This window comes from Homalodisca vitripennis, chromosome 4 (assembly GCF_021130785.1).
Source record: "Homalodisca vitripennis isolate AUS2020 chromosome 4, UT_GWSS_2.1, whole genome shotgun sequence".
Taxonomy (NCBI): Eukaryota; Metazoa; Arthropoda; class Insecta; order Hemiptera; family Cicadellidae; genus Homalodisca; species Homalodisca vitripennis.
Genome location: NC_060210.1, coordinates 198999807 through 199020304, shown reverse-complemented (window position 1 = coordinate 199020304; position 20498 = coordinate 198999807). Strand labels below are relative to the sequence as shown.

At 32.8% G+C, this 20498-nt stretch overlaps 2 protein-coding genes across 6 annotated transcripts in view; both read right to left on the bottom strand.

Annotated features, from left to right (window-relative positions):
- LOC124360878 (nuclear hormone receptor FTZ-F1 beta) overlaps positions 1-3400 on the bottom strand; it is a 98495-nt gene extending 95095 nt beyond the window's left edge. For both annotated transcript variants that reach the window (XM_046814853.1, XM_046814854.1), the window contains exon 1: positions 3241-3400. The gene's annotated coding sequence lies outside the window, so the exon portion shown is untranslated. The remainder of the gene's footprint in view (positions 1-3240) is intronic.
- Positions 3401-13396: 9996 nt separating this feature from the next.
- LOC124360877 (formin-binding protein 1-like) overlaps positions 13397-20498 on the bottom strand; it is a 215737-nt gene continuing 208635 nt past the window's right edge. For all 4 annotated transcript variants that reach the window (XM_046814848.1, XM_046814849.1, XM_046814850.1 and 1 more), the window contains one exon: positions 13397-19801. The gene's annotated coding sequence lies outside the window, so the exon portion shown is untranslated. The remainder of the gene's footprint in view (positions 19802-20498) is intronic.

The following is a 20498-nucleotide window of genomic DNA, read 5'->3' as shown; positions in this document are numbered from 1 at the left end:
CAGAATAAGCTATGTCGTCTATTGACATCTGATAAGCTATGTCGTCTATTGACATCTGATAAGCTATGTCGTCTATTGACATCTGACAAGCTATGTCGTCTATTGACATCTGATAAGCTATGTCGTCTATTGACATCTGATAAGCTATGTCGTCTATTGACATCTGGAGTTCTCTTGCTGCATGACAACGCCAGACCTGGCTCTTCCATCCGAAACCAAAATCTCATCAGATAATTTGGTTGGAAACAGATTGACTGCCTTACAGCCCAGAAAAACATGTTATTAACAAATTACATAAAACTAGGTATTATGCGATTAGGTATTATACTACAACTGACTGCTATTACTATTTATTGATAGACTTGGAGTAGAAACAAGTAAATTAATAGAAGGACGTAATTAATTTCAAAAAACATTTTGCATATAAAACATTGTTTTAATAATTCAATAATTGATCAATTCAAAAAAATTACAGTTTACCTAGTCCTCCTCCATAGACTAGTGGTTATAGTCTCGGATCTCTAACCGAGAGATCACGGGTTCGAATTCCGGGGAGGTCCAAAAATGTAATAATAACAAAAATCAGTGCACACTGAAGCCGGCATAGCTGACGCTTAAATGAGATAACAAAATTACAGTTTACCTAGTTAGATGATATTTACTCAAATTCATTGCAGTTCATAACTTGTTTAAAGCTTCCCTCAGGCCAATCGGCAATATTTGCTAAGAGTCTAGTGCAAAGGATGAGCTTGTTTTCCTTTCATTCATAATATAAACATATATGTACTTATATTACAAATTGCAATGCACACTTATGTTTGAATTTTTAAGTTTGTGGATATTTTGATTTGATGACTGCCACAGCTCAGAAGCCCACCTTCAAAGCCAACGGTATAAACACATGTAACGTTTACCTGGCAATTTGCAGGTATTTCGATGTTAAACCAAAGCTCTAGCAACGGATTTAGTTTTGAATCCAGTTTCTAACACGGTATCTGTTTGGATATCAGTTGTTGTTCACTCTTTTCAACGTTTAGATGCAGGGAGACATTTCTTCTTTACATGGATTTGATACCCACAACATAGAATTTACATTATTGGTAGGGAGATACTCATCAAAATACAATCTCAGTTGGGAAAGACACTGCAAAAACAGGTCATTAGGCTCTTCTTCCACGGTCAAATAGTTTTATTCAATAAACTGTTTCAAGGCGGGAAATCTTTTGTAATCACCTTTAATCGTGATAGCCTTCCACAGATCGAGTATTTTTTTAAAACCTTCCCACTTTATGTGACGGGTTTAAGATATGTGTGTTAATATTTTTAACCACAAATAATAGTGGTGTCGCCTAACCACAGCGCCCCTGGCAGGATTTTATGGTCCTCTGGCGTGCCGCGGTGCACACTTTAAGAACCACTGACATATTACAATACACGTTAGTATCGGGTAGAAGTCTATCTAGACATCTGCACAACAGTAAAATAAAATAGTAAATGCTTAGCCAAAATTTGGAACTCAGTTACTTTTGTAAACACAAGGATTTAACAAATGCTAGCAAACCCTTAGATACTTTCATTAACAACTAGTAGTACAGGCTGGAATTTGCAATTACTATAATGTTAATAAACTACAATGTCAAAATAAGTTATTTTACAATCAATTCACCCACATACTGTACTACCTTGTTCGAATTTGACAGCAATGTGTTGGGTACAGCTGACTTTGCACCAAAGTTTCTATACCAGATTTACTAACTGAAAAGATCTTCTATTATACGTAACTGGTAATTCACAAATACTGTTATGTTTGGTACAGATTTGAAGAGCTTTAATTAAATGAAAAAAATCATTTAATTTGAAAATTATATAATATTGTTAACATTGTACTTGTTTACTCTCAAAGCTTACAAAAGCAGACTGTTATGCATTCCTATACAATAGACTTAATAATCTCAAATATTTTGGTCCGACATATTTTATAATCCGACAATGTCTCAATGACAATATCTCTCATGAGTATGAGAAAAAGTGTGCACTATATATAAATTGGAAGTGGCAGGTATTAGTTTGCTTCCTTGGGGAAACTCAACATTGAAATTATGTTCCTAATAATTAATTTACGTCAACTTCACAGATTGGCTTTGGTAGGGTGTTTGTTAAAACACAAACGTTATTTTTTAATACAAGTTTTCTTTATCGCACCACTTCTATCTTAGATATTTTCTCACATTTTATAACTGACCTATTTAAAATAATTTGATGAATTTTCAGATTATTTTCTATTAGGCTACCTTCTTATTATATTGTTATCTTTACAACAATGACATAAAACTGCTATATCTTAATTTGTTATAGTCTAACTATTCAGTTTTAACATGTTACAACAGATGCCTGTTTATCACCGTTTGAATATGCTACTGACTTTTAGATTGACATATTGACTACAGTACAGCAGACATGTTTAAGCGCTTCATGATTATTACTACTAGCCAAGATCATTCAACATAGACCAGCTGTGAAGGTGTTATGTCTATTATAGCTAGTTATTGTACTGTAATTTAGCACATATGACTGGCACAGTTGAGCATCATGGCCTTCGACTAGTCAAGATAGCTTAGTAGAGACCAGAATTCGTGGTGTAAACAAGAACAATTGAAGAACACCATTACTGTATGTTTATTTAGCCTTTAACTGTCAACTCGGTCTCCAGCAGGAGAACAGTTAGGCCAACTCCCGATATTTAAATTTTAACAATTCGATTGAAAAAGAAACTAAATAATGTTTTAAATGCTTTTATTGAATCTCAATGATGTGATAGTATTATAAAAATAACTAGTCCTAAGTAAAATAAATTTTGTATTCAAATAGCTTATATGCATGACATTTTTTACCATCTTGATGATATAAAAATTACAATTGAGTAGCTTACAAAACTTAAGTTATAATGTAAACAAATAACACTGCCCAAGGTAAGTTTGTTTTCTTACCTAACCAAGAAGTTTATATGAACAAAGGATAACATGTTTCTAATAATTCACCATTAAATGCACAATCAAAGAACTGCAGATAAATATAGTTTACATTCTTTAAATTGAGAAATTATTCCAATCTAATTAAAGCAATCAGTGAAGATAAATAACATCTAAAGTTTCATAATATCTTAAATAGTGCTGCCAGATAAAATACCTATCCATCCATGGACCTTTATATAACCACTACTAAAAATAATATTAAACTTACCAATGCCAGGTACTGAATATCTCTTTGATAACTTCAATGGAATAAAAACAGATAGGAAAACAAAAAACACCTAACAATTTAAATGAAATAAGAAAACAATCACAAAACAGACACGAAAGTTCATCGACGTCAGTTTCTTCCACTACCTTGACTGACTCGACTCGAGTCGAAGAACTACATTCATTCGATCAGGTTATCCAACAGATGAATAGCAAAAAACATATATTACCTCTAACGAAGTTGCAATAAATGATAAAAACACTATACACAATATATATATAAACACATGCATACATGTAATAAATATATATCATTACTTTCTTTTGGATATGAATGTTAAGCACTTAAAAGTCTTCTTTCTAACGTTTTAATCAAAATTGAGTCACCTAACCAAATCAGACTGTGCCTTGTAAAAATGGCTCTTTGTGTCTCGACTTTCCGTGGAAGTTGGTAAAAAGTATCTTTCGTTTTATCTGAAAGATATATTTCAGTGTGAAATTGAATGTGAAGAATGTAAAACTAAGTATGGCTCTTACAAGTCTTTTAAATTGTGTGCCAAAAAACAAATTTAATATTGCAATGGAGTCCGAACTTGGCCAGATGTTGTCCTTGTCAAAATGTTTTAATCTCCTCGAAGACCAGTTTGCGATAATTTTTTTTTTTTTTTTTTTTGCCCAAGACTCCTTTGGAGAAGAACGCAACATAAGACTGTCCGTTTCATGTGGTGTTGATGATTCGTACAGTTGCAATTTGACTGGGCCTATTGAAAGTTTAGAAAATATATCTAAAAATTGTAAAATATTATCGACCAATGCTCAATTGCTTACTGATAAACTGTTTTAAATGGATATTTTACTTTCTGAAAATGATTGTTCTGTCTTTTGCGTTTTATGAACACTGGTTAAATGAAGATAATAAGGACTATAGTAAAATAAATGGCTATTTGTGCGCAACAATGTACTGTCGGAACACCAAGTCAAAAGGTGGTGTTACAGTGTATGTAAAAGAAGGTTATTGTTTCCAAGAATTAAACGTTATTCACTTGTACCAGAAAAGTGACCTTGAGATTATGTGAGCAAAGATAATCCTAGATAACTTAGAAGTAATTGTAGTCTCCCTGTATCGTGTTCCTGATGGAAACCATGAACCTATTGCTGGACTGGATAGGCTAATGATTCATTTGCATGATTATTATAGCCTACCCAGCATTGTGTGCGGGGACTTGAACATTGATATGAGATTACCGCAAAACTTTTCGTTACAGTTTTTGAATGTGCTTCGTTCGCACAACTGCTACTGCCTTAATCTTGAACCTACAAGAGGTACAGCACGTATTGACAATGTTTTTTAAATTTTCAAAAATTAACAATCAAAACAGTGGTGCTTTTTTCCTTGCTACTATCGGATCACAGGGCTATTTTGACTACTGTACTCTTGCCTAACTCCTGATCAAGTTCAAGTACGCAGAATGTGCGTTTATTAAGGCATTTTAACAACCATAACCTTGAAATGTATGAACAATATCTTGGGAGCATTAACTGGGAGGGTGAATTGCAGCAAAATTTCAGTAAATTTGATATTTTTTCTACTTATTCATAGATTAAATGGACAAAGGTTTTCCTTTTAAGACTGTTAAATTCAGTGGACAGACGCATAAGAAATCAGTTCCTAAAAATTGTTGTACTGATGTTGAACTACTTATCAAGAAAATGCATGTAGAAATGTGATATGATATTTACTTATGAGCCCAATGCTAAAATATTTACATTGAAACTACAAGACGATTGTATTTCAATGCATAGAATGATTATTAAAAAAAAATGTTACTTCAGGCCAAGTTAAAGGCAAACGCAGATTCTAACGCTGCTGCTCCATATCGCTGTAAAAGAGTTTGAGAATTAATATCCCATTGTTTAACAGAGAACAAAGCCAATGTCGCCTAAAGTTAACCATCTAACTCCTAATATCTTCAAAGATTTCTTTACTTCTTCGGTAGGAGAGATCCACAGCTCTACTGGTTCATCTGTTGCAACTGCCATGCTCTACTTGCAGAATATGCCTGGAATTGTTTAAGCTAATTTCAAGCTAAAGCTAAAGTCTTGTTATGATGTGGTAAAAATAGTGGAAAATCTTAAGCCTAGCAAGTGTAGAGATATCTTTGATATCAGCAGTGATATTGTAAAGTGTTTTTAGTAATAGTACAGCCTTGGACAGTCTGCATAAAAAAACGAGTGTCTTGAGAAAGCCTCATTTCCTGATGTACTAAAGTTATCCGTAGTTTTAAAGAAGGGTGACCCGTCTAGTCCCTCCAGTTATCGCCCTATCTCTGTAAGGCGTGTTTTCTCCAAAATGATTGAGAAAGTGGCAATACACCAGGTTAATCACTATTTTGAGTCAACCGATTGTTTTCAGAAACTCAATTTGGCTTCAGGGGTGGCCTTTCAACAGTGGATGCGGTCGGGGACCTGGTGGATGCCGTCCTTAGTGGATTTGAAAATGGTACAGGTACACTCGCTACCATGTGTGGTCTGACAAGGGCCTTCGATTGTGTTCCGCATGACATTCTACTAATGAAGCTAGAACATTATGGCATTGATGGTGCTGACTTAACTTATTTCATAGCTATTTTAAAAACCGCACTCAGCAGGTTAGCTTTGGAAACAAACTTTCTGAGGTGGCAAGGGTAGAGAAAAGAGCACCACAGGGCTCGGTCCTTGGCCCTTTTCTTTTTCTAAAACGACCTCCCAATAAACATTTCCATACCTAGTAAGTCAATTAATTATGCTGACAACACAACATTGTTTTGTAGTAATTCTGGTTTAAGTGATATTTTTAACCAAATCGACAACAACCTAAAGGATAGCGAAAACTGGTTTGATAGCAATGGTCTTTTGTTAAATAGTAATAAAACTCAATCTGTTCTTTTCACTCTTAGGGCCATAGAACTAGCTTCACACTGGGTAGTCTTTAGCGATAATGTCAAGCTATTAGGAATCAACACTGATTAAAATCTCTCATGGGGTCCTCACATTCAGGGTGTGTGTAGCAGGCTTTTTAGAGTAATATACCTTTTGCGCCATTTATTTATTTACATTCCCACGGTAAAACCATTTTGCAAAATTACAATACTTACGATGACTAGAACAGTAATAAACTCTCATAAAAAAAAGTATAGTATAAAAAATCAAGTTCAGCAATTGATCATGCCTACGACATAGTGAAATAAACAGATATAACAAGACAAAACTAAATAATGAGAAACATAACGAAAGTGGTACCAATAACAATAGTGCAATAACAATAGTGCAATAACAATAACAATAACAAGTAGTGATATAACAAGTAATAAAAAATAATAATACAACAATAACAATAATGATAACAGTAATATACTAAAACATCAAAGATAACAATGGAGTAACTATTGCAATACTGTAACACTGTGCAGGACTCGGCAAGCTCACTCTGACTCAAATCTCTCCAGCCTCACTGTCAACACAGCACGTCTCAAAGCTCCCAGTCGATTGCAGAAAAAGTCTACTTCACTGCACACCTCGTTGCCAAGCCGAAGTATTCTTGGGACAGAGCTGAACTGGAGATAGTTGCGGTTTAAGTGGCTCAACTCGAAGAGGCGGCGCGACCTTGTGCCAGAAGGGAGACGAAAAGCAATTCGCTCCAAAAGAGGGGGGCAGACTACCACAAAGTTGAGAATCTTATAAATTGGATGTAGCCGAAGCAAGTTCAGAGGCCTATCAGGCTCTCTCCAGTGCAAATACCTAAGGAATTTATTTTGCACGGACTGCAGTCTGCCAATGAGGCCCACCTGGTAAGGAGACCAAACAACTGAAGCGTACTCGAGCAGCTGGAGGACAAGGGACTTGTAGAGGAGTACAAGAGCATTAGAGCTGAGGCCATGCCTAGCAGTTCTCATAATCAGCCCCATCATACCAGACGCTCGGCAGCATAATTGGTCAATATGGAGACTGTAGCCAAAAGAGGAGTCGATAACTATTCCAAGATCTTTGATGGATGTACAATGATCAAGAAGCTTGTCATCAAGGGAGTAGTTGAAATCAATTATAATAATAATAGTTTTGGGAAGTATATCCCAGAAATGTATTTGAGGATGGCCTACTTTTCTTTTTTCATTGTGTACTCTTATGGTATACTGCTCTGAGGTTGTAGTACCAGTACAAAAACATTCTGTTACTCCAGAAAAACACAATCAGAATAACTACTTACTCTAATTATAGAGCTCACTGCAGTCCATTGTTTATAAATGAACAAATACTCACAATATTTAATTTGTACATATTTTATAGTCCAGTTAGAGTTGAGCTGGGGATTGATTCTTCCTTGTTTAGAAATGACATTCACAACTACAACACCAGATACAGAAATTTACCTATGTTAGGCTTAGCAAGACACAAAACTATTATTCTTACGTAGGCTAAAGTATGTTCAACAAACTTCCTAGAAATGCTTGTGATGTTGATTTTAAATGTTTTAAAACACTCGCTACCATGTGTGGTCTGACAAGGGCCTTCGATTGTGTTCCGCATGACATTCTACTAATGAAGCTAGAACATTATGGCATTGATGGTGCTGACTTAACTTATTTCATAGCTATTTTAAAAACCGCACTCAGCAGGTTAGCTTTGGAAACAAACTTTCTGAGGTGGCAAGGGTAGAGAAAAGAGCACCACAGGGCTCGGTCCTTGGCCCTTTTCTTTTTCTAAAACGACCTCCCAATAAACATTTCCATACCTAGTAAGTCAATTAATTATGCTGACAACACAACATTGTTTTGTAGTAATTCTGGTTTAAGTGATATTTTTAACCAAATCGACAACAACCTAAAGGAAAGCGAAAACTGGTTTGATAGCAATGGTCTTTTGTTAAATAGTAATAAAACTCAATCTGTTCTTTTCACTCTTAGGGCCATAGAACTAGCTTCACACTGGGTAGTCTTTAGCGATAATGTCAAGCTATTAGGAATCAACACTGATTAAAATCTCTCATGGGGTCCTCACATTCAGGGTGTGTGTAGCAGGCTTTTTAGAGTAATATACCTTTTGCGCCATTTATTTATTTACATTCCCACGGTATAACCATTTTGCAAAATTACAATACTTACGATGACTAGAACAGTAATAAACTCTCATAAAAAAAAGTATAGTATAAAAAATCAAGTTCAGCAATTGATCATGCCTACGACATAGTGAAATAAACAGATATAACAAGACAAAACTAAATAATGAGAAACATAACGAAAGTGGTACCAATAACAATAGTGCAATAACAATAACAAGTAGTGATATAACAAGTAATAAAAAATAATAATACAATAACAATAATGATAACAGTAATATACTAAAACATCAAAGATAACAATGGAGTAACTATTGCAATACTGTAACACTGTGCAGGACTCGGCAAGCTCACTCTGACTCAAATCTCTCCAGCCTCACTGTCAACACAGCACGTCTCAAAGCTCCCAGTCGATTGCAGAAAAAGTCTACTTCACTGCACACCTCGTTGCCAAGCCGAAGTATTCTTGGGACAGAGCTGAACTGGAGATAGTTGCGGTTTAAGTGGCTCAACTCGAAGAGGCGGCGCGACCTTGTGCCAGAAGGGAGACGAAAAGCAATTCGCTCCAAAAGAGGGGGGCAGACTACCACAAAGTTGAGAATCTTATAAATTGGATGTAGCCGAAGCAAGTTCAGAGGCCTATCAGGCTCTCTCCAGTGCAAATACCTAAGGAATTTATTTTGCACGGACTGCAGTCTGCCAATGAGGCCCACCTGGTAAGGAGACCAAACAACTGAAGCGTACTCGAGCAGCTGGAGGACAAGGGACTTGTAGAGGAGTACAAGAGCATTAGAGCTGAGGCCATGCCTAGCAGTTCTCATAATCAGCCCCATCATACCAGACGCTCGGCAGCATAATTGGTCAATATGGAGACTGTAGCCAAAAGGGGAGTCGAGAACTATTCCAAGATCTTTGATGGATGTACAATGATCAAGAAGCTTGTCATCAAGGGAGTAGTTGAAATCAATTATAATAATAATAGTTTTGGGAAGTATATCCCAGAAATGTATTTGAGGATGGCCTACTTTTCTTTTTTCATTGTGTACTCTTATGGTATACTGCTCTGAGGTTGTAGTACCAGTACAAAAACATTCTGTTACTCCAGAAAAACACAATCAGAATAACTACTTACTCTAATTATAGAGCTCACTGCAGTCCATTGTTTATAAATGAACAAATACAATATTTAAGTTGTACATATTTTATAGTCCAGTTAGAGTTAAGCTGGGGATTGATTCTTCCTTGTTTAGAAATGACATTCACAACTACAACACCAGATACAAAAATTTATCTATGTTAAGCTTAGCAAGACACAAAACTATTATTCTTTCGTAGGCTAAAGTATGTTCAACAAACTTCCTAGAAATGCTTGTGATGTTGATTTTAAATGTTTTAAAACAAAATTGTACAGTCGGCTAATGAGGAATCCCTTTTACAATGTAAACGAGTTTTTGTATTTTCAAACATTGACATTAGATTTAATTGATGACCTTGCTTTATCTGTGATATTAATGTTTAAATGTTTTGCATTTTTTGTATATAATGGATTTTACTTCTTACCCTCATTATGCTTTACTAAATGTATCTTTACATTACTGAAACGTTATGTAGTAATTGGTTTTGTCTACATAATAATGACTAGCTTTAATTGTTGTACTTGGCTTGTTCTGTTACCATTTGTGAATTGTTAGTTTTAATTTTCTGAAGAGAAAGGATTCTATTACTCTATTTTAACTTTAAGTAAAGATGTAACTAGAATTTACTATTATGTTTTTTGTTAGGCCTGGTTGCAATTTGACTTCAACTATTAGTAACAACTTGTTTTTGTTGCAATAAAGACTTTGACTTTGACACATAGTTCGAGGGATCTATGGAAGAGGTGATCTAGTTTAATTGTGAAAAGGTATTAAAGTTTAAGGTTTAGAGTTTAACTTTATGAAAATTTGTATTTTTTGTGTCATTTCTCAGCTACCTAAGACAAAGCTATTGATATGTGTAATGAAAGTCATACGTTGCTGTTTGTGTTTTTTAGGTTTTACGAGTTTCAAATATCGTAAATTAGAACAATGTTTTCAAATTGAAATTGTGCTGAAAAGTGACAACTTTTTTTTCGGAAGAGCACTTCTTTGGTAATTTTGGATAAAAATTTGTATTTGCTAAAATGTGTAACAACAATGTAACAAAGAAAACTGTGAAACCTTACAACTTTGACATCTTAGACCACCCTGTATATAGGAAGCGAAATAAATTAAATTTTTTCCCAATGTAATCAGTGAATAGAGAACTTTAAAATGAGGTATGGATTAAGCATTTTTACACTTGAAAATCTTTTAAAAATAAACCCTATCCCTCCCTTCACAAAAGCGACATATTGGGGTATTTTTTAGGTTTAAAAGTATTTTCCTGAATTCTTTGGGGTTTAAATAAGGGGTTTTTGTTCAAATTAAGTTTCTTGGTTCAGCCGCTACACATTTCAGATGGGTGGTCTGACTCACCCTGTATATGGTGTGTCATCTTACCCCCCCCCCCACCACTGTATCTCTCCCTCAGCACCATCAACTCAACCCTTGTATTGTGAAAAGATGTCAATACACTGAAGCTTCAATTGCAAGTTGCTTGGTAATGCTTATCACTGAACATAATGCTTACATAATGAGCATTTTAAAGATCACTCAATCTCAACGAATATAAAAAAACGATAATGATTTTACAGATCATTCAAATTACAAAAAAATCACCAACGGTGTGCTACAAAAATGTAAAAGAACATCATAATCATAAACAGTACTACACATAAAATTTGTTAGAAGCATAAAACAATGTAATAGGAGTATTTTTATATTTAAATCATTTATTCAAGGATTTTATTTTATTTTAATTAGTTCTAACTTATTGACTCCTGCCATTTCATCTAGTTCTGAAATTAGTTAAATTTAACAAATTATGTGAACTTTTTTCTTTTCATTGTTGGACTAGCCTTGGCAAGATTTATTGCATCAAATTAATGATACCAAAAAAATCATGTGACTAAACGATGGCAAATGTGTGGAAAAATCATGTTTCCTTCACAATCTTTCTATCGTCTAAAACAAATTTCAAAAAAGGAACTAAATATTTTGTCTAAATATACCCCCCATACTTACAACAGTATGGGATAGTCTAATTCTCTTAAGGAATATGATACATGGTTGAATATTTGACAAAGGTTAGAAAGCTATAGTAACCCTAATGTAGTCTGAAAAGCTCACTAAATGCTGCATCCAATACTAAAATCTCTAGCCATTTGAAATGTTATTTGGTTGTGTGATCTGTATGACCACTCTTTCATCTGTTACTCAGTAATTTGAATATCATTGTAATACGTCTACTTTAAAATAAGACAATTACAAAAAAGTATTAAACATTTTAACAGCCAATAATAAGAAATATCATTAACTTATATTTAATTCAGGAAGATCAAAATGGATTACAAATATTAACAAAAGACTTACCACGATAGCATTCTCTACATGTCACTGAACTTTATTTCTGCCACACAATCACCAATTGAATTCAAAGTCTATTCTCTTTTCAAGTCAAAGTCCGGAGCCAGCTAAAGACAAATTAACTTTAGATAGTCAAGTCTTTCATTATGCAAAACTGAATCGACTATAATATTTATATGATGGGAGATGATTTAAGAACTCTCACAGCCTTCTACTGTAAAACTACTTCAGCAATTTTAACTATTGAAAAAAACTGTATTTTTGGTTTTGTAAAATTATTTATTGTCATATTCTAGCGAAATAAAGCATTTCAATCAGAAAATTAGAACATAGCCTATTAAAAATGTACAATTACAGTCAAAAATTATTCGGACTGTAATCCATCCACAGCGACACACTGATAACAGCGCTTAAAAAATTAATCGTGAGCTCTTACAAAGAAATTCTGCAGTATCCGGAAAAGTTCCTCTTTAATTGATTGTTTTAATTCCTCATCATTACTGAAGCTACGAATATAAACTTGTTGGATTGCTAGGTGGGTAGGATTCAACTCTGGGTAGGCAACCTGAAATTGTGTAATTGCTTCTGTAATGTTGCCAGAAACAATAACCCGCGCACAACACTTCACTCTTCGTTCAACAATAAAAGCCATTTCTCGAACTTCAATATCAGTAAAACTGTAATGGAGGAGGTTAGGTTATGTTTTTATAGCACAACCAATATTCTTCAATGAAACATTTGTTTTCAGCAATGAACGTTATTAAAGAGCTGTTCAAAACTGCAGTAATCAAATCAGGTAATTAAAGAAATTAATTTGTACAGAAAGCAAAATGGTACACTTTTCAATGTCACCATTTTGTTTCTACAATTGTTAGGGAGCTTTAATTTTCACAGAATATTTATAAAACCTATTATTAATATTGAGTAGAGTTTGAAAATACTTTTAAAAATCTATAAACCTTTGGAACACTCTGTATATATATAATTTTACTTTACTTTACTTTATATATAATTTTAATAAACATTAAACATTGAATCACAAATAATACTTGCTCCGCTGAATCTCTCACTTGCCGGGCGAGAATGTTACTACTACTAAACCACAGAACACTTACTTTTAACGAATGCGTTTTTTAAGAATTCACCGCTCAACCAAACGACAGCCAGAGTACATGCATCACAGATCGATATATCTGCTAGTCACACGCATCATCTTATTATTGTACTACTACTGCTTGGTCTATAAAAAAAACATTTTTTATCTTCAGAGGTCTCGGTTAACCCCTCCGGTCCTAGGTCCTAACTGATTCGGTTAATCAGGACTCAGATAAGCAGAAATTTACTGTAATTGTAAAATATTTTCATTTCATTGCTTAATTATTGTTTCTAATATATTAGTAAATTTTAAATAAATTATTTTAATACAACTTTTAAAATAAAAAAAGAACATTTCGAGATTCGCATCAGTCCCATCACTGTCTACATCAGAAAATCAACTTTTATTCCAATGTATCCAAGCATAGACGAAAACGGACATTCTGCCGATGTTTACACCAAGGGGCAGTAATAAAAGACAAACATCAATAAAAATGTTATATTTGAAATGAGCTCCTAGTGTGTTCCAACAGGTAGGAACAGGTATATACAAGCATACGTAGGCTTAAAGCTAGTAATTACTCTATATTGCAATAACACCATCGTACAGGGGCCGGACGTTTGCACAGCCGTCACATACGGACATATAAAGCTAATTATACAACAGTATTACTTATGTTAACGCACATATGGCGCCGCAAACGCCCACCGTCCGCCCAACTCGCCGTCCGATTGTTCTTAACATTCAGTCTTGAGTCAACAACCACGACAGCGAACACAAATACTTGATCGTAAGTTATACATATTAACAGAAAATATACAGGACTCAGCTATGGAACAATAAAGTGGCGCTGTATATTACAATCGAACCTTACACCGAAACTCGTTACGCCAGAGTAAAAATTGTAGTCAGACTTAACCTAAAATAACAATAGCTAGCGTCACTGCACTAACGCCCTTTAAATACGTTTGTACGTAAATAACGTTTGTAAAACGATTCATTAAACAAAATGTGAATATTTTAAAACTACTTTCCTTGACCAATTAAAAACTGACTCAAAATTTTGGCAATAAAAGTTAGGACTTAATTATTTTTATTAAAAAAGGATAAATCCGAACAAAATTTTTTTGGACGGTATAATAAATCTGACCATGACGTTAATTTAAAAAAGTAATATTTTAGACACTACAATTATGAAATCTAAAAAAAAATTGTTATACAGTAATAAAAAGGTAAAAAGCATTCATAATTTTTAAAACAAAGCCTAAATAAAAACTATTGTTAGCGCAGTGATCGCAGAATTGGCACGTTTCGTATATACAGCCATATGTACACAACCACACAGACAGACAGATAGAGCAAATAGTTTGTTCACAATCAGATTTGGCCCTTTGGACAGTACCAGTATCCGAGTTAAATCTAACAATATCAGCTGAGTGACTATGTAACAATAAGGTCAAAACAGATTCAAATTGTTAAGTTTTCTCTGTTAGAACAAAGTTTAAAAGACATATTTAAAATATAGATAAGTTTTGTAAATCTTCCATAAAATTAGAAACACTTAATGGAACATCTATAAACAAAGTTAATATTAACAGAAAACATTGAAAATTACAAAACAATTCTACAAGGACTTAATTAAAAATTATTAATAAAATAATAAACAGGCAAAGTTTTACAAAACAATATGACAAATTTTGAAAAAGAAATTTTTTTAAATAGTTTACCTATGAGAAATAAAATTACAATTGTGTTTCAAAGTCGATTTAAAAAATCTATTTGACTAATTCCTATTTTCAATATCGAAATACACCTAAAAAATATAGTTTTCTCGATTTCATGCATTGTTCACATTCGTATTGAGGCTAGAGAAACGACATCACAAGCTGTACATGTGGCACTTATATACACAACATAAGCTATAAATAGTCACATACGTAGTTGAGCTGGACTAATCCTACGCTAACTCGGTTACATTTAAACTGTGTTCACACTCCAAGAGCCGGCTGTAGTGGAACGACCAATGTTGAACCTCACGCACGTTTACGCACTTATTTTAGACTGTAGCGTTACGGAAGATCTCAGATTTAAAATATAATTAATACGCATCTAAACACTTTTTGTTTGATGTACAAAAAAGTTTGAATTTTGTTCTAAATAACCAATAAAATGATTAAAAAACCTTTGTTGCGAATGAATTATATCTTTAAAATGAGCCTCTCCCAAATGCAACGACTAAAAATGAAGTCGTAAAATTGCATAAGCTTTAACATTGTTCTTTTTGGGCTACAACCAAGATGGCCGCCAATACAGTCGGCTCTCAACCCTCTAGACAACGGGTGAGGATTTTACTGCAGAAATGATTTTCTCGTACACTAAACCGTTTCCTGGGTCTCAGAGGGTAAATATAAAATATAGCTTATCTTTTTAACTGTGTTTCTAAAAGTCAAATCTTTTTTTGCAGACATTTTAAAAGAAGAGAGCTGACTCATTATTAGTACTTCTTACTATTTTAAGGTTAGTTAAAAAAATAAGTTTGGTGGAATACCAAAGATTTTGTTCCCTACATTTTTATTACAAGCTTATTATGATTCTTTGTTTTATTGACGTTATTTGAAAATAAACACACAACTTGTCCAAGATCAAAATAATAATTTTAAAAAAGTCTTTTGGGCATCAGGTTTTGTAATATTAAGAGTGATTCCTGTGAATTTAATTTGTCTCAAAGCACTCAAATAAGTTCACCTATCCACAGAGATAAAATTGCACAGCGCAACACGGCAGATCTGCCCAACACAAAACTCACCGTCGTAGAATTTGTGTAGTAGAGGCCTCAGTTACGAACTGATCACTTGACAAAATGGTGACTGATCACCATAAATTCTGAAACTAAAAAGAATTTTCTTGTGTTTTTTTTAGTCAACTCAATGGGACAATATGCAACTTAAGTTGTGGCAAGTTCATTGTCATATTGCTGCTATTATTTATTAAAATAATTAAAATGGATTTAAACACAGAGTCGGAAATTCTAAACTGTGGTGGTAAACACTAACTGATTATATATTTATGAGAAAATAATCAAGCGTTTAAAGGATTTTATTTAACATTGTATTGGTAATTCAAAAATACTTTTATAAAATAAAATAAAATTAGGTCTAATTTACTTTTATTATAATTTTCACAAATTATAAAATAACAATACAAAATAAAATGCAGATTCTGGTAAGAAAAGCTAGGGAGCAGATTATATGTATGAATAAATACCAAATCAAGCGATTCTGGAATCGTAATTGAAACCGATGCCTCATTACAATGATTGTTGCAGAAAACTAAAACAGATTGCAGATCTCGAATTGTAGTGTTACTGATTTCTTGTATCACTTAACGAAGGCAAGTGTCCGGAAAAATAGCGTTTCCTTCAAAATCCTTCCATTGCCAAAAACAAACATTAAATGAGACAAAATCTAAAAATTTATATTACATTTTAGTTATACCCAAAAACACTTTTTTAATGTCTCAATGAAACTTGAAAATGCGTTTGACCAAATCCTGCTCCCACTGACTACGATGGTACAGTACAACTCTGAAGCTACCGTCAATTGTCACCTTACATAATTCTACACAGAGAACCGTTTTAAAATTCAGATAAGAACAATTTTATTCTTTATTTGTACTTCTTGTTCTAGCTATTGTTTCTTCCTCAATCTCAATAGACGAAATTCTTGATAGTATAAATTAATTATTGACAAGCTCTTGTAACACACAATTTATCAGGATTCAAATTATTAACAGTCAACCATCTCAAGAGAATAAGAAACATTCAGAAACAGAAAATTTCTCAACCCAAAACTTTTATTTGATTTTTAAAAATTCATAAAAATATTTGGTAAAGAACATTCATTTCAAATATTTTCAACATTTTAATGAAATTTTACACAAATTCCAGAATATAAAAAATTATCTGAATCTTATATAATTATCAAAATAAAATATTGGTTTTTAGCAATATATGACTCAAAAATATAATTTGTCACTTTAGAGACTGATCCAGAACACAAAGAGTCAAACATACCACGTAATTTGAAAAGAATTTACAGTTTCAGAAAACGTTAATTTTTTTAAGAACTACAAGTCATATATAATATTTTACCTTTTATTTTTACCTAAAAAAGTGATAAAAAATGGGTTTCAGAATATATTTTTTATATAAAAAAAAACAGGTATATAATAATTTTATTACTAATAAAATGCACTCTAACTTAATCACAGTATATCCTTACTCTTATTATCTACCAACAGGTTATCATGAACTTTGATTATAAATAAATGTTTCAATAAATTGGAAATTGCCATGTTTGCTACAACTACAAATTTCTTCTGCTCTATCGGAAGTTCGTCTGCAGAGTGTTATGGGAATTTTTTGTTTATGGGATACTTTAATTCTTTTTATGGATGTAAAAATGGGGAAGCAGTGAGATAATGGTACTGCAATGTTTAGAAACTATATTCGAACATTTCTAGAAATATAAAAATAACTACCTGCTTTACAAGAAACGTTAGTTACAATTTTAACCTTTTGTCACTTAGTACAAATCAGCTGTTCTGCAGCTGCTTGCACAAGATGTTCGCTATATAGTCCAATGTGGAACATGGTTGAAAGATTGAATTTTATTTCATTAATTTTCTTTTGCCAGTTGATTCTCTCATCCACGCAAAAGCTGGTATCTTTAATAAAATACAAGAAATTGACTGTAATGGTTGAAATCAACCTCAGGTGGTCCGGGAGGTACAGCACAGGTTCAGATATCGCAGACTTTTATTTTCTGTCAGTACCGTCCACTTCGTACTGTACCGATCTTCTTAATTTTGTTTGATAAAATTCTACTAAGAAAACAAGAAAAAATTTGTAATTCCATCAAGCCACAGGAACTTTTAAATTAACAGCGATACAAAAGATAGGTTAGGAAGGAATGTAAATACTCTAAACACAACGTCAAACATTATCTTCTTTCAGAAGTCCACATTTTTTTTATGTCAAAAGTACAAAAATATTATTTCAAAGCACAAGTAGTAAGGGAAATCGACAAACTACATCCAACAAAATCTACAGAGATTATACAAATTTACAAAACATACAGCACGGGGAGGTTAGTCTGGTTACAGGGTCTCGGACTATCACAAGTGTATAAATCTGACTCGACTCACTGAACATCCGAGGGACACGGAAATATAATTACTCCTTATAGTAATAGCCTAAATATCTATTCACATCGATAGTTATAAAAGTAAATCTTAAATAATAAAATTATAGTTCATACAAATATTTACAAATTATGATATATTAAATAACTGAAATATCAGGAGGTGAGTACACATAAATGTTATTTATTAAATAAATTTAAAAAATATTGTAATAAAAAAAGCACTGTTAAAGAATTAGTGCTAAGATTTTATTTGGGTCTACATGGAATGTACTTTAAATTTTCTTAACCTTGACTAGGAAATATTATCATATCTAACCTTTCACACACTTACAACTAAGTTTGTTCTAAAACTGTATGTAACAGATTACAACTTCTACAGATACGAACAAAAATGTATTACAATGGAATCCCAATACAATGCCTTCAACATAGAATTCTCCAACATAACTTTTTTATCTCCTTAAAACAATCAATAGTGAAAATTATGAATTATTTATTATATTTTTGTTAGTAGCACAGAGACTTTGTAACAAATATCAGCCGCATTTAACCACAAAACATCAAACCAACATAATTTTCCTGATAAATACATATTTTGTTGGACTCTGAGGTTTATTACATTGTGATTCCGTTGCACTTTTAATTTTGTAATTTTAGTCCATATCAACATTAATTTCAATTCTTAAATAATCTAATTTTTAGAACTGGTAAAATATTATTTTTAAATCTCTCACATGAATTTCAAACATCATCATAATTTTTTTGTACATAATGAAACTTTCTCGTAACATCTGCCGTTTATAAAGTCTATTTTTACACTTCGCTGACTAAAATTAGGCCATCTAGTGTAAAACCGTTTTTAACGTTTTCAATTAGTAACATTTAATCTCGTAAATCACTGTTTTCGACTAAGAATGTTGGCTACACTGGATGCGAGGCAGTGACACCAATGCTGCTCTAGTCCATGAGTGAAGTGGACAACTCGTTTTGAGCTGAGTTGCTGACAGCCGTGAATTGCTGCACGCTCAGTTTTAAGCGTCAGGAAATTCAGAAGAAAGTCAACACATTTATCCTCACATTGTCTGAATAGTTTTCAACCACTAGAAAGCATTTTAAATTGTGAAAACAGTAATTTACGAGATGACGCAAAAGTTTCTGTTGTTGTGTTGGTACATGAGACTTATTGGCAGATAAAAATTATGACAGGGTTCTACTGTACTTAACATAGAAATAGTGCAAACATCTGGATTACTTGCATTCTGAATTAGATACATAAATTAATGTATAATTTTACAGCTAGTACGATTTAAAAAGCATTTTGTTGACAATAATTTAAACGAATAAATTTTAAAATATGGTAAGCAATAAAAATATAATAAAGACACTAAGAAAAAACAATAACAAGGAATGAACCTAATAAATAATAAGTTAATAATAATAATAATAATAATATAGTGGTTTTCCATAAATCATCTGATAAAACCTCCTAGTAAAACTTGTTGTTAAACATGGTTTAGTAAACTTTCACACGTTCACACTCACACACCCGATGACCTATGTAGAAATACTTGTTTGTAGTAATAAAGTCAATATAAACAACGACGAAGGGAGACTGACTGTACAAGAGGACAGATTGTGCGGGACTGTACACGAACTCCGGCTCTCACGCCTCTCACTTCCATCAGCTGAAATCACAGAGAGAACAACATTAGTCTGCACTCAGAACTCAGAGACGTTCTTGTAACTTATACGAGGGTCACTCTCAAAGTTTTCAGATACTGGCAGAACACTGTAATAATCTTATCATTCTGATCTGGGTACCTCTCAGTGTACTTATGTTGCCTGTTCAGAAACATCAATTTTATTAAGTCATGGAGTTACCAAAAGATCATTTTCGGGCTATGACTTTCTACAATTTTAAAGTTAGTTTGTCTTAAGTACAAATAAACAAAACAATACTCCAGTAAATGTATATTTGTATTATTTTAGATTTCTATCCGATTTATAACTTATATGTATATATATATATTCCCACAAAACAATGGAAATTCATCACCAACTTTGGAATAATGAGAAAGCAAAGTTGGACAAACATGCATTAACTTTTAAAAATTAGCTGAACCAATGTTCACGATGAGGACCTTGGTAATAAATCTAAGTTTGTAACAATAAAACATTCATGAAAAGTACCATTTCACGGATTACCGCTCTTTCAGGACACTTCCCCAAATTTTTAAAAGTTTGGAGTTGAAATTAAATCCCTAAAAAAAAATAAAAATTAAACATTAATTATGAATTATTATTATTAACAGATAATCCTATATTATATTAACAACTTATTATAATTTAGACACTAAATCTTAAATTTCTGAAGTGAAACAT